The 13,275-nt window shown below is 44.7% G+C and overlaps 1 long non-coding RNA gene across 6 annotated transcripts in view; it reads right to left on the bottom strand.

Annotated features, from left to right (window-relative positions):
- The window catches only part of LOC309523982, an 84,450-nt gene that overhangs the window by 66,112 nt on the left and 5,063 nt on the right, over nt 1-13,275 (bottom strand). For 4 of the 6 annotated variants that reach the window (XR_014215705.1, XR_014215706.1, XR_014215707.1 and 1 more), the window contains exon 2: nt 7,688-7,783. This is a non-coding gene — a long non-coding RNA (uncharacterized lncRNA). Of the gene's footprint in view, nt 1-655; nt 760-7,687; nt 7,784-13,275 lie in introns of all 6 variants that reach the window. The other 2 variants (XR_014215708.1, XR_014215710.1) reach the window with 1 other exon arrangement.

Consider the following 13,275-nt stretch of genomic DNA (forward strand, 5'->3'; position numbering starts at 1 on the left):
GGAATGGCCACCAAGATGGGTAGCTTTAAAAGAGGATTAGGTAAATTCATGGAGGATGAGGCTATCAATGGCTACTAGCCATGGCGGTTACGTTCTACCTCTACTATTGGAAACCAGTGAATACCAGTTGCTAGGAATCACACACGGGGAGAGTACTGTTGCACTCAAGCCAGCCTCAGGGCTTTCCATAGACAGCTGGTTGGCCACTGTGAGAAAAGGAAGCTGGAGTAAATGGGTCTGTGGCCTGATGGCCTGATCCAGTAGAACTCTTTTAATGTTCTTGTGAATATGTACCGTCCTGAAATAATAAAGTATTCTATGCATGCTTTGAGTGCAATCCTAGAAGGGCACCCCAGAGGACATAGGATTTTGAAGTCTGTGGGCAGAGAGAGTAGTCCACCATCTGAAGCCCCCTCCCAACAAGTGCAGGAGCAACTGTTGCCCCTCCACTGTTCTTGCCTCAATGATGGGGAGGGCAAATGGGATATCCCAGGGGCAGATCAGGGTGGATTTTTAAAAAAGGTGTCTTGTCCGTGTTCTGTGCTTAAATTTTCCCCTGGATGAGATGAACTCTAAATGTGGCCCATGTGTTAAAGCAGAAAAACAAAACAAAAAACCAAGCCCTTGGTTTTTATGGTTCCTGTGACTTATTTACCACATCAGAAAGGATGTCAGCAGACTCAGGAAAAGCTCTGTCAGTGAAGCCAGCTATTCCCAGGGTCATCCAGCGATTTGACTCAGACCAAATCAAAAATGGAGCTGCAGGAGGAAAATAATCTTTTTCAGACATGGCTTTAAAGGGGAAGGGAGGTTTGAGCAGGCTCTTACGTGTGCCCTTCCTCAATGGCAAACACCAGGAATTCAAAGCAGAGATTAGCTTTCGAAAAGGATTGAAACGAATCCCTGTGGAATAAATTAAATGCCTCACCCTTGAAGAGTGATTATGTTCCTTTCATTGGAGAAAGAGGCTCTTTCACCATAAGAAAAAAGAAAGGGGGGGGGGAGAGCACTGCTGTCAGACCTTTGCAGCTCAACTTACTGCCTTTTGACAGTTTTTACCATGAGTTGTTTGGTATATTTCTGGGGATGCTTATTTGAAGGGGGGTGTTAATATGTGAGCTTTTATCCCCTTCTATTAGAATTGATTTGTTGTTTTCCTTCTGTCCCAAATGTATCACAAGTTGTGCATGTTGTCTGTATTAATGATAGCGAACCTGTGGCCCCTCCAGGAGTTGTTAGACTACAGCTCCCATCATCCCTGACCATCAGCCGCGCTGTTATTTTTGTGACTGGACAACATTTGGATTAAGAAGCACATAAATTGCTTTCAGAAAACCAAATAATTTAAATCTTAGCTTCTGAAAATGTCAGGTGTTAATGCTAATGCTACTAATAATAGCAAGTACCTGGCAATCATTTTTAATGCTTTCTATGCAGTTTTACACAAATGTTACTTACCAAGCAAAACTAAATAATATTAATTTAACCAAAATATCTTTGAATTCCCAAGTCACATTATACCTTTTTAGCACCCTTCATTTTTGAAAGTTGATTCAGCTCACTCTACATTAGATCACCAAGGGTCTACTTAGGAGGAAGGGTCTACTCAGAAGATCCGGCAGCAAACAATGATCCAGAGCAGGGGTCGGCAACCTTTTTCAGCCGTGGGCTGGTCCACTGTCCCTCAGACCATGTGGTGGGCTGGATTATATTTTGAAAAAAAAAATGAATGAATTCCTATGCCCCACAAATAACCTAGAGATGCATTTTAAATAAAAGCACACATTCTACTCATGTAAAAACACACTGATTCCCGGACCGTCCACGGGCTGGATTGAGAAGGCAATTGGGCCGCATCCGGCCACCGGGCCTTAGGTTGCCTACCCCTGATCCAGAGACTATCTGGAAGAGGCTGAGCTGGCAGTGACCAGATAAAACTCCTTAGGACCTTTGAAGGATTAACAGTTTCCATCTCCTCTGTTCCAGACTACACATTGTGTTGTACATGGATGCCCTGCAAAGCTCCACACCATCCACCTTCCAAAATGTGAGACTGCTTTGCCTTCAGACCATGCAGAAGTTACATTTGTCCCTGGAGTAGGAAATGTGAAGAGCATTTCTAAGAGTATGCCCTGCAGCACTGAGTATCTGAAGCCATCTCCACATACAAACAGCTAGGATCACAGGACAAGAAAAGGAATCTACACGTTGAATATAGTTTCATTGCAAACTCTTAACAGCGTATATTTTGAAAAATTCAGCACTGAGGTCAAGGCAAGCAAAGTCCTAGTTTGAGAATGGACTGAAATTTCCTGAAAATATTCAAATGTAGATGCAGCACACATCTGATAAGAATAACCTCTTTGGAAGTACCTTTTATTTCTTGGAATCCAAAATTAAACATTCTAAAGCTCTCTTTTTCAGGAATAAAGGATAATTAGCAACAATGTAAGAACATGCAATTAAAGCCCAATGGGTTATAATTTATGTCTTACCCTCTGATGTGAAACAATTAGTATAGCATTAAAATGGTTTAAGCATTAACTGCTTAAGGGGCAGAGTTAACTCTCTCAGCATCTGAATGAAAGCCATTGTATGGTTGCCCTTTTAAATGCCTCTGCCTTCCCCTTCACTTCTATAGCACAGAGTAGACTAAACCATGAAGGATTAGGGTGAGAACAAAATCTACTACATTGTTGAAGAACTTTCTTGCTGCTCACAGATATCCACATCCCATGCCCTGAGTAGCACTGCCAGGTTTTCTGAGTGCCTCAGCAGGGACTTGCCGAAATCCAAAACTTCCACTCAGGTGCATGAGCAGTGTTCCAGTGTTATAAGGGGTTTTTTTGGGGGGGGGGGTCAGTCTGGATGGTGTCCATGCATCCCTTCCAAACCTGTGGTCCTGTGTAGATGAGGGTAGAATCTCTAAGAGGAAACCAGTTATTTTGTTAAAGGAATATGCACTATATACAATATACTCAGGGTAAAGAGGTAAATCTTCAGCATTCTCTGAAAGTGTGGGGAGTTCCATAGCTTAAGGGATGCCACAGAGAAAATGTTTTCCTGGGTTGCTACCTGCCTCCCAGACTTTGAGAGTGGAGGAACTAACAAGAGGGCCCCCTCTGCTGATCTCAGCACCTGAGAGGGTCTATAGCACTGGTGGCGAACCTTTTAAAGACCAAGTGCTGAAACTGCAACCCAAAACCCATTTATTTATCACAAAGTGCCAACATGGCAATTTAACCTGAATACTGAGGTTTTAGTTTAGAAAAAGGCAACTCATACATTAGGGTTAATGTAACCCTTTCCATTGATATATAATTTTATGGTATAACTCGGTGCTTTTTTTCTTTAAAAAATGTTTAGGAATACTCTCATTTTGACTCAAGAAAATCACCATCGGGGGAAATAAATACAGTGAATTTCTTCTCCCGTTAAATTCACAAAATGTTTAGGGTATGCATCTCCCTGCGTCCCCACAGAAAAAAAGCACTGGTATTACTCCAAAAAAAGTAGTTATGAGCCATCAAAAGTAGTTATGAATCCAGAAGATTCCACAATTTTGGTCACTGATGTACTAAGAGCTTTTGAGTGGGGGGGGATTGCCCAGAGTTGTTCAGCTGTAGGGGGGGGGCGATTTCCCAAAGTTGTTGAGCTTTTTGGGGGGGTTGCTGAAAATTGCTCACCAGCCGCACAGATGCTTACAATCGCACAAGTGCGGAAGACACCAGTCATCTCTACACTCGCTGCCAAAAGTCGCAAATCAACTGCCCAATTGCCACAATGGCAGCTAATTGAAAACAGCCCTTGACACAGCCACCAATCACCTGCACTATCGCCACAGAGAATCTCTTGCTCGATCTTTTAGGAGCCCCGAGGAGACGGAGAACGCCGTCCGCCTAGACCAGGGGCGGCGCTCCTCCCTCCCAGCCCGGATCAGGAGGTGTGGCGAGCGAGTTGCACGTGTGTCCCTTTGTGTGTGCGCTCTCTCTCTCTCACCCAGATACCCATGCCAGCTGGTTGGTGGGTGCGCTACTACCCCCGACGATGCTGTGGGCAGTGCACACTCTAGGGAGCGTTTCCCTCATGCAGCGGCATGGGGGGGAAGCGGCCGGCCACTTTGCCAACCCCCAGCAACAGCCCTGCTTTGACAATGGCGTGTGTGCCCACAGAGAGGGCTCTGAGTGCCGCCTCTGGCATGCGTGCCAAAGGTTCGCCACCACTGGTCTATAGGGAAGGAAGCAGCCTTTCAGCTTAGAGAATCATATGGAAGCAGAACTGAGTCAAGGCAGGCATTTCTAAGGGTGCATATACTCCCTCCACCCTTGGACTTAAGGCTGAACAGAAGCTGGCAGAAGGGGGCTGGCATCTCTTCAGTCTAACTGCCAACTCCCAAAGGATATGGATGTGCACCTGTGTGATACTCTTTGCTGCCAACATTCACCATGATGACAGAGCACATCTGCAGTCCTTTATCCCTGTGGAGTTTTGTTTAGGTATGGAGTGTGGCCTTGTTCTCTTTTTAAAATGACAACAAAACCTGGTCTTTTTTCAAACAGTTGTAGTCTCTACAGTTTACAAGACTCAGAACCCATCTTAGCTCTTTTCTCCTTCCACTTCAGCATGCCTGCATGTAGGACTCCTGTTTTGCTAATAGGGGGAGTAATATCAAGGTCCAGAAAGCTCTAGTGAGTAAATTGTACAAACAGTTGCTACTCAACTGAATGAATTTTTAGGTTTTTTTTAAAAAGGGAAGGGAGAAGAATCTACATCAGCAGTCACCAGCATGACAATCGTTGGTGTGATGTTGTCCTCACGTCTTCCCCTGGTGCCCATGAAGCTACTAAGTCCCCACCACCTCCATGTTCCCGCTGTGCTCCAAAAGCTTCAGGCAGCTATCACTGAAGCCTGGAGAGTGAGAGGTGCGCACTGACCCCTCTCGCTCTCCAGGCTTCAGCGAAAGCAAAGCAAAGCCTCTGGAGCGCGGAGGGAGCGCTCCCTCTGCACTTCGGAGGCTTCGCGTTGCTATTGCTGAACCCAAGGAGCCTGCATTCGCTCCATAGGACACACACACATTTCCCCTTAATTTTTGGAGGGGGGAAAGTGCGTCCTATAGAGCGAAAAATACGGTGATCATCATCATCCAGGGTGATTTACAGAACTGAAAATATATAACAAATATAAAATATGCAAAGCTTAAAGCCAAAATATAAAGCAACAATGAATCTAAATAATTCTAAAAGCACATGCCCAATAACATTTAATAAAATCAAAAATAGTAGAATATAGAATTATCCAAAAAGAAATAGAAATTAATGGTCAGTAAAACCAACACACACCATTTTAATATGTTACTTTGCAACAAAGCGGTAAATTCTAAAACACAGGCACTCTTCATAGCAGTCCCCATAGCAGTGCCCCTTCTGATGAGTGTGGGGAGGGGGCTATTGGTTTGTAGGCATTTTTTCCTGGTTTTATTATGATTTTTGTGTTTTTATCTTGTACCTTTATGTTGTGAACTGCCCTGAAATCTACGGCATAAGGTCGGGACACAAATAAAATAAATAAGTAAGTAAGTAAGTAAGTAAGTTTGTTGGCCAGTGTAAACGTGATGACTTAAATAGCTGGCACTCAGCTTTATCCAACATTTGACCCTATGAAGAATTCTTGTGGACTCAAAAGCTTGCTCACTACTTTATGACATTTTGGTTAGTCACAAGAAAGAGACTTTATTATTTTTCAAAATGAACCGTGGCAGTTCTAAACATTGGCCACGCATACTCATGTAATGTACCTCTTCCTCTGGTTAGCTTATTTTGTAAATTTCTCTCTGAGAAAAACCTATCTATTTAGCACACAGAGGGTTGCAGATAGCCTGCCAGGAAATGAGATCACTGTCCCTGCTGTGAAGTACTTGGGAGGCCCTTTGTCCCACCACTGTCACTGAATATGAATCACAGGTGTTTGTGTAGTAAGAGTGCCGTTGCTTGCTTGTTCTTGGTTTCTGAGATAAACAGGCATATTTAGATCAATAATCTTTGCGGTTATGAGTAGAAAGAACTGCTATGATTAATACTGTGTCAGTGGAAGTGACTTTTGTTAAGTCTATATTGAAGTAACACTGTGCTGTTGTAACAAGATGCATGATATTCTTTTTGAAAATCAATTTAAGCACACCAAAAGGTTCGAGCCACTGCTGCACGCCGGGCTTTGATTGAAAGAGAGCTGCTCTATGGAGAAACACCCCCAGCTGTTCCTGCCACTGTGCTATATACTGACCCAGTCAGTAATGATGGCAAATTTAATGACATTCCATTTCGGAAAAATCATTTCCCCAATCCCTTATGTGATGTTTACGTGGGCCACACAGGCCCTCTGCTGTCAGGCTTTTCACATTGCCACTGGCATTGCCAACTTGCTGCAGAGAGATGAAATGCAGAGGTGGCAGAACAGCGTTATGGCTATAATGTAAGCACTCAGCAGCTGAGTTCACTATTAGAAGGAGTGATAAACATATATCTCCCAGGATAGCATAATGGTTTATTAAAATGTTTTTGTTGGTGGTGTTTATGTTTCCCCAAGGGGCAGTGGAGTGTCCTGCTCACATCCAGTCAAGGAGGGCAAACGACAGATAGTTATTCTTGTTGACGAAAGCACACACAGCAGCTCCTAAGCACTGAATACACACTGCCACACACTTCTAGGAACTACGTGGCAGGCATTAACTCTCCCTGGTTTGTGTCCTCACAGAGCAGTTGAAGCAACAGTAGGACTGTGACCCCTATGCTTATGTACCTTCAACGGAATGGGCGCACGCCACCTGAGACTTCTCCTACATGGAAGTTGCCATTACACTTGCCTCTTTTAGCCCCTCCTGATCATGGGGAGGCAAACCATGCACTCTTGTGCCTTGCCCACACTTTTTAGGACCTTTACTCCCGTTATATCTTGTACACATGCACGCAGGTTATGGGTTTTAGTTACAATTCAGCAGTGTACAAATTTTGTTCATAAAAACAAATAAACAAAATAAAATGCATGATGACACTACAACTCTAAAGCGCAATGCAATGTGGCACCTAGAGCTTTTTGCCACTTTGGGAATTGGGGATGGCTTAAAACATGAAGTGGGACAAAGGCTACTATCCTAGGGCCATGGATTGGCTGGATGCAGAAGCATGGTGGGAGGCACCAGCTGGGTAACCCACAAGGGAGGAAGCCAGGGGATTACTGGTGGGATGACAATGAGTGGTCAGAGGGAGAAGATTGGGAGGATGTGTCAGAAGCTAAAGAGGCAACAGGGCTTAGTGAACAGGAAGAGACTGGGGCAGAGAGCAATCTAAAAGCAGAGGCAGATGCGGAGGCTAGAGGAGGGAGGGGGCACAAGGCAGAGATCAGGTAAGCTGTTGAAGAAGCCAGAGGGTCTCCCCCTACAGCTGCAACCATCCTGGTCTCCCAGAGGATGAAGAGGAATGAAGAGAACAGATGAAAGAGAGGCAAGAAGAAGGAGACTCAGGTTGCTTGAGAAGGATCCAGGAAGGAGATTTAGGGAACTGTGGGAAGGTGGGGACCTTCAGTCCTTGTAACTGCCTCACTGTGGAAAGTTACTAGGCTCATTAGGCTTGAGCTGTTTTGTTTCTTTGAATAAAGAGTTAACTTCACCGGCACCTTGTGAGTTATTACTTACCTGACCCTGGCAACTGCCTCTGACACCTGGCTCCCAGTTGCTGAAGAACAAGAGCTTGAAGGAGGATTCTTTTCAAAGGCTTTAATATCCAGATTCCTACAATACATATGCAAATCGCTGGTTAAGGCACAACAGGGAATGCACATAATTAACCCAAGCTTCAGCTACACAAAGGCAAGTGAATTAGCTCTCAAGGCTTAGATGTTGATCCGACAATGACACATACCCTTGCTATCCTCAACTTAGCGCAGCAAGCATTTCTGCAATCCCTCACTTTGCTTGGTATAGGAGCCTCTTGCATCTAGATGGGAGGGGGTCTCTGCCCCCTGAATGCTGGACAGGGCACCACCCTCTGGATAGGACTCCTCCTAGCGTCTGACTGTGCTGCGGAAGCTGGTACATGAGGCACCATGGAAGTGTCAAAGAATGCTCCAACAGTTGTAGAGAGGGAGGCGAGGGTGGCAGAGGTCACGGCTGTTGTTGCAGAGATGGATGAGTTGGAGAGTGGGTTGAGGGGAAAACCCCATGCTTGGATCATCTCCAGGACCCTCACAGTCAGGTTGCCTCAACTACATAGACCTCCCCAACGCATTGGAGCCCTTCTTCAAGGGAAGAGAGTGGAAAGGAGGAGCATGTGGCCTAGTCATATAATTGCCATATGTCAGGTTTTCACTGGAGTAAAATTTGTGTCCAGGAGGATTTTTAAAACTTGGCAAAATGTCTGGGGTTTTTTTGGTTTGGTAGCAGGCCAAATTCAGCAGCGGAGGCAGGAGCCTTATGGCCCTCATTGTCTTCTTCTCCCTTTGCCAGCAGGGGAGGCCAGCCCCACTCCAGAAGGATGCTGCCTTTGAGGAGCACAATGGCCAGCAGGGCGCACCCAGGTAAGAGGTGTGCTTTGCAGCTGCACAGTGCACAGGGCTGCAGAAGCAGGGTTCCCGCTCTGCACCATCGCCATTCCTTCGTCATTGGGGTCTTTGCTCAGCACCTTATACAGTGGTACCTTGGGTTAAGACCTTAATTTGTTCTGAAGGTCTGTTCTTAACCTGAAACTGTTCTTAACCTTAAGCACCACTTTAGCTAATGGGGCCTCCTGCTGCTGCGTGATTTCTGTTCTCATCCTGAAGCAAAGTTCTTAACCTGAGGTACTATTTCTGGGTTAGCGGCGTTTGTAACCTGAAGCGTCTGTAACCCGAGGTACCACTGTATGGGCACCACGGGTCTCTTTCCTAGACCTGCACCTGTGGCCTCTCCTCCTCCTCCAAATGGCTGCTACCACTACGCATTGCCAAGGCTCCACAGGCTATTGAGACACCTCCCGGCCATGGTGCCTGGCCCAGACCAAGCAGGACGAACAGGAGCAGCCAGAGAAGCATGACTGGCACCAGGGCATGGAGGAGCAGGAGCAGCACAGGGGAAAGGGCTTTCTCGGCTGGGAACCGGCTTGCTCTAGTGGGGCTTGGGTATGCAGGGAAGCCCTAGCCACATCCCTAGGGTGCTCTTGCGTGGCACTGTGGAGCACGAGTCCCCAACATGCTCCAAGCCCAGTAATCTGTGAAGGTGTGTGAGGGACATAATGGTTGTGCTGCTGGAGAGAGCCAACCTGCCACAAGAAAGTTGAGGCCGCAAAATGAGACCGTCGAGGTTCTGGGGAGAGAGCGCAGTGGCTCCTGGCACTGCTTCCCCCAGGACCACAGCTGCCTGCTACTACAGATCAGACCCCGCCCCCATCAGTAATTTGTTTTGTTTTGCCTTCAGTTGCTTGGTTTGGTCTATTATTATTATTATTATTATTATTATTATTATTACATTTTGGTGGACGAGTGCAGAGGAGACCGAATATGCCAGCACCCATGGGGAAGGTCTGAGCCCTCAAGGATGCTGCCTCAGTAATGGCTCCAACTTCTGGAGGCAGCAGTAACCATCCCCATCCTTATATATATATTTTTTAAAAAAATGATTCTCCCTATTGTTGCTTTGTTTTTGTATTTTTAATCATTTTCCCTCTTTTCTTCCATTTCTTGGGGGGGGGGGCAGAATCCTCTTCTTCTTTTAACTATATCTCCCCTTCTCTTTCTACTCCACTTTAACTGACATCTCTTATTTATCACTCTCCATTTTCATTTTTTACAATCATTTTCATTTTTATTACCATTATTAAATATTTCAATACACCTTTTATCTTATTACTACTATTCCCCCCCAGCCCACCTACAAATGTATCACAGAAAATGTGTCCCCTTTTTGCTCTTCAAAATATCGCAAACCTATTTAATGCTAAATCATAATTTACTGCTACATCCAAATGAGGCAATTGCCTGCTACTCACAGTTTTTGTAAGTGCTTGTTTTTAAATTAAAAAATAAAATCTATGAGAAAGAGGCTGATTTGTTGAAAAGGGTCAAAAACATTACTAAGCTGGAGTTCCCACGAGTGAAAGGAAAATATGAAGAAGAGCTGCGGAAGGGACATGGAAGAGATTTGAAGGCCTCGGATGTAAGAGCACCAGGTTAATGTGCCAGAATAATGGGATAAAAAGGACTGACAATCCCGGGACCGGGGGGAGGGGACGCTGGAAGAAGATTGGATTGTTTTTTATTCTCTCTTTTTTCTATTACTAGAAATGTTTTATGAATGTTGGGAAAATGTTGAAACGAAATTACTTGGCTCTTGTAAAAAATGTTTTAAGAACTAGGTAAAAAGGTAATGGTTATGAGAAGTTGGTAAAGATAAGATTTAAGTTTTAAGTTTTAAGACTTTTTATAAGATAATATGATAATAGAGTAAGGTAATGTAATGACAGAATATTATGAATTATGAAAAGGATTTGCTGTGACAATTTTAAATCAAGATACAAGAGAAGGGAGGAGGAGGAGGTCATGGAAAGAAGGTAAGAAAATAGATAATTTGAAAATGATGGTTTGTTTTTTCTTTTTGTTTTTTCTTTCTGTAATTTTGTTTTTTATCTTTGTAATTTTCAGAAAACTTTTTTCAATAAATATTATTTAAAAATAAAATAAAAAATAAAATCTGGAATTTTTATTTGTCTTTTTTAAAAAACAAAAAACAAGCACTATTGATGAGTGTTTCTTCTTAACTGAAGGGTGTTAGCCTATTAGTTAGCTCACTTTGCATCCACATAGCCAATAAATGTTGAGCTTGTTCAGAAAGGAGAAATTGTGGGAGGAAAAAGAAAGATCTTTCCAGCAACTAAGGCTGAGAACCTGGCCTGGAAATGAAAGCTCTTTGGTGTGTTTTGCTTCTCCATTGCTGATTCACACCACTCCATTGCTGAAATTTGCTGTGACGGCCAGGATTGCTCATGGAACTTATTAAATCATCATTCAGCGAGGGGCCTGGCATTTCAATCAGATGGGAGGATGGCTGCATTTTGTGTAACTCAAGAACAACAGAATGGACTACAATGCTACAATTCAAACGCAATGACAGCCATACTGGAAATGTGTCTGCATAACGAATTCCAAAGAGGCAGGCTATGTGAGTGGGTTGCAGAATAAACAACAGAGAACAACGGCTAAGAAATTTTGTTATGACCCAAGCTTCTACAGGGCTAGTTCACTTTGTCATATGCAGGCTTATGCCATAATGTTTATGTTAAGATATGTTAAGATGCCACAAAACTCTTGTTTTTGTTATGTGCTGGAGGCTTCATGTGGTGGTATAATGCTTGAAAACGTCTCATTGGGCAGATTGTCAAATGTGCACAGGGACATAGGAAGCTTCTGAGTCAAGCCATTGATCCACCTTGCCCAGTATTGTCTGTACCACGCTGATGACCCTGAGACACTGTTGGGCTACAATTCCCATCAGCCCTAGCCAGCATGGCCAATGGTCAGGAATGTTGGGATTTCTTTTCATTCTGAAAAGTAGGATGTCTTCAAAGATAGGTTTGTCCAAAGCAGAGAGAGACATATGGCCAACATACTTGCCCAGCACAAACCCCTGCATGTTTCCTGAGAATTACCGTATTTTTCACTGTATAAGGCGCACATTTCCCCTCCTAAAAAGGAAGGGGAAATGTGTGTGGGTCTTATGGAGCGAATGCAGGCTGTGCAGCTTTCGCTGAAGCCAGGAGAGCAAGAGGGATCGGTGTGCACTGATCCCTCTTGTTCTCCTGGCTTCAGGGATAGCCGTCCGAAGCCTCCTGAGCACAGCAGGAGCCTCTCTCTCTGCGCAGCGCCCCTTCAGCGAAGCGGGAGGAGAAATGGAGCCCCTTCCATTTCTCCTCCTGCTTTGCTGGAGAAGTGCTGCACAGAGAGGGAGAGAATTTTTTTTTTCTTGTTCTCCTCCTCTAAAACTAGGAGACTTATGGTTGGGTGCGCCTTATAGAGCAAAAAATACGGTAAGTCCCACTAATAGGACTTGCTCTATTGGCTTTACTCTCTGTATTTAAGGTCAGCTGTCAATATTTTGCAGGGGGGAATTCAAGGGAATACTGAAGATTTTGATTTGTGTAATTAAAATGTATTAAAGTTCTCTGTCATCCTAACACAACAAATTCACTTTTTAAAAACCATGACTAATTGTAGTTAGGAAAGTGACAGGGAAATGCTCTGAAAGTGTGGATGATAGAATCAGAGAATTGTAGAGTTGGAAGGGACCCGGAGGATTATCTAATCCAACCCCCTCCAATGCAGGAATATGTAGCTGTCCCATATAGGGATCGAACCTGCAACCTTGGAGTCATTGGATGAATGAATAACAGGAAGATGTATAAACACAGCACAAACAAATCAGGCTGAATGCTCACTGTTATATAACCTCCTGACAAATCGGAACACGTGATCAATAAAACCAGGCATACTCTGCGTAAGCTTTATGCACACAAATAATAATAATAATAATCATTTGCATTTACACACCACCTTTTCTCCAAGGAGCTCATGGTTTGCCACCATGTAGAGATTGCAGTCCCAATCTCTGACCCAGGGTGAAGGGACTGAGAACATTACATCTGCCCAACTAAGGCAGCAGCACCTCAAAGGACCAGAAAATCGACTGCTAAATGCAGTTTTTATGGTTTAATTTGATTATGAACAAGCTGGAGGCTAGAATTTTTAGGAAGGAGCTTTTGATCATCCTTAATTGGCCTTGGCCAGTGCTGGCAGCAAACGACATTCATCCCCAAGGAACCTGTGTGCTGCTGCCATTGTCTCCAAAGAGTCAGAAGGAAAAAGGGATTCTGCTACAGAGGAGCCTCCTCCTTTGTCCTCCCCACATGTCTAATGTGCTACCTACAAAAAGCTGAAGGATGCTTAAAGGTAAAGGTAAAGGTACCCCTGCCCGAACGGGCCAGTCTTGACAGACTCTGGGGTTTGTGCGCCCATCTCACATCTATTGGCCGGGGGCCAGCGCTGTCCGGAGACACTTCCGGGTCACGTGGCCAGCGTGACAACGCTGCTCTGGCGAGCCAGAGCCGCACACGGAACGCCGTTTACCTTCCCGCTGGTAAGCGGTACCTATTTATCTACTTGCCCCCGGGGGTGCTTTCGAACTGCTAGGTTGGCAGGCGCTGGGACCGAGCAGCGGGAGCGCACCCCGCCGCGGGGATTCGAACCGCCGACCTTTCG

This window comes from Podarcis vaucheri (assembly GCF_965113315.1).
Source record: "Podarcis vaucheri genome assembly, chromosome: Z".
Classification (NCBI taxonomy): domain Eukaryota; kingdom Metazoa; phylum Chordata; class Lepidosauria; order Squamata; family Lacertidae; genus Podarcis; species Podarcis vaucheri.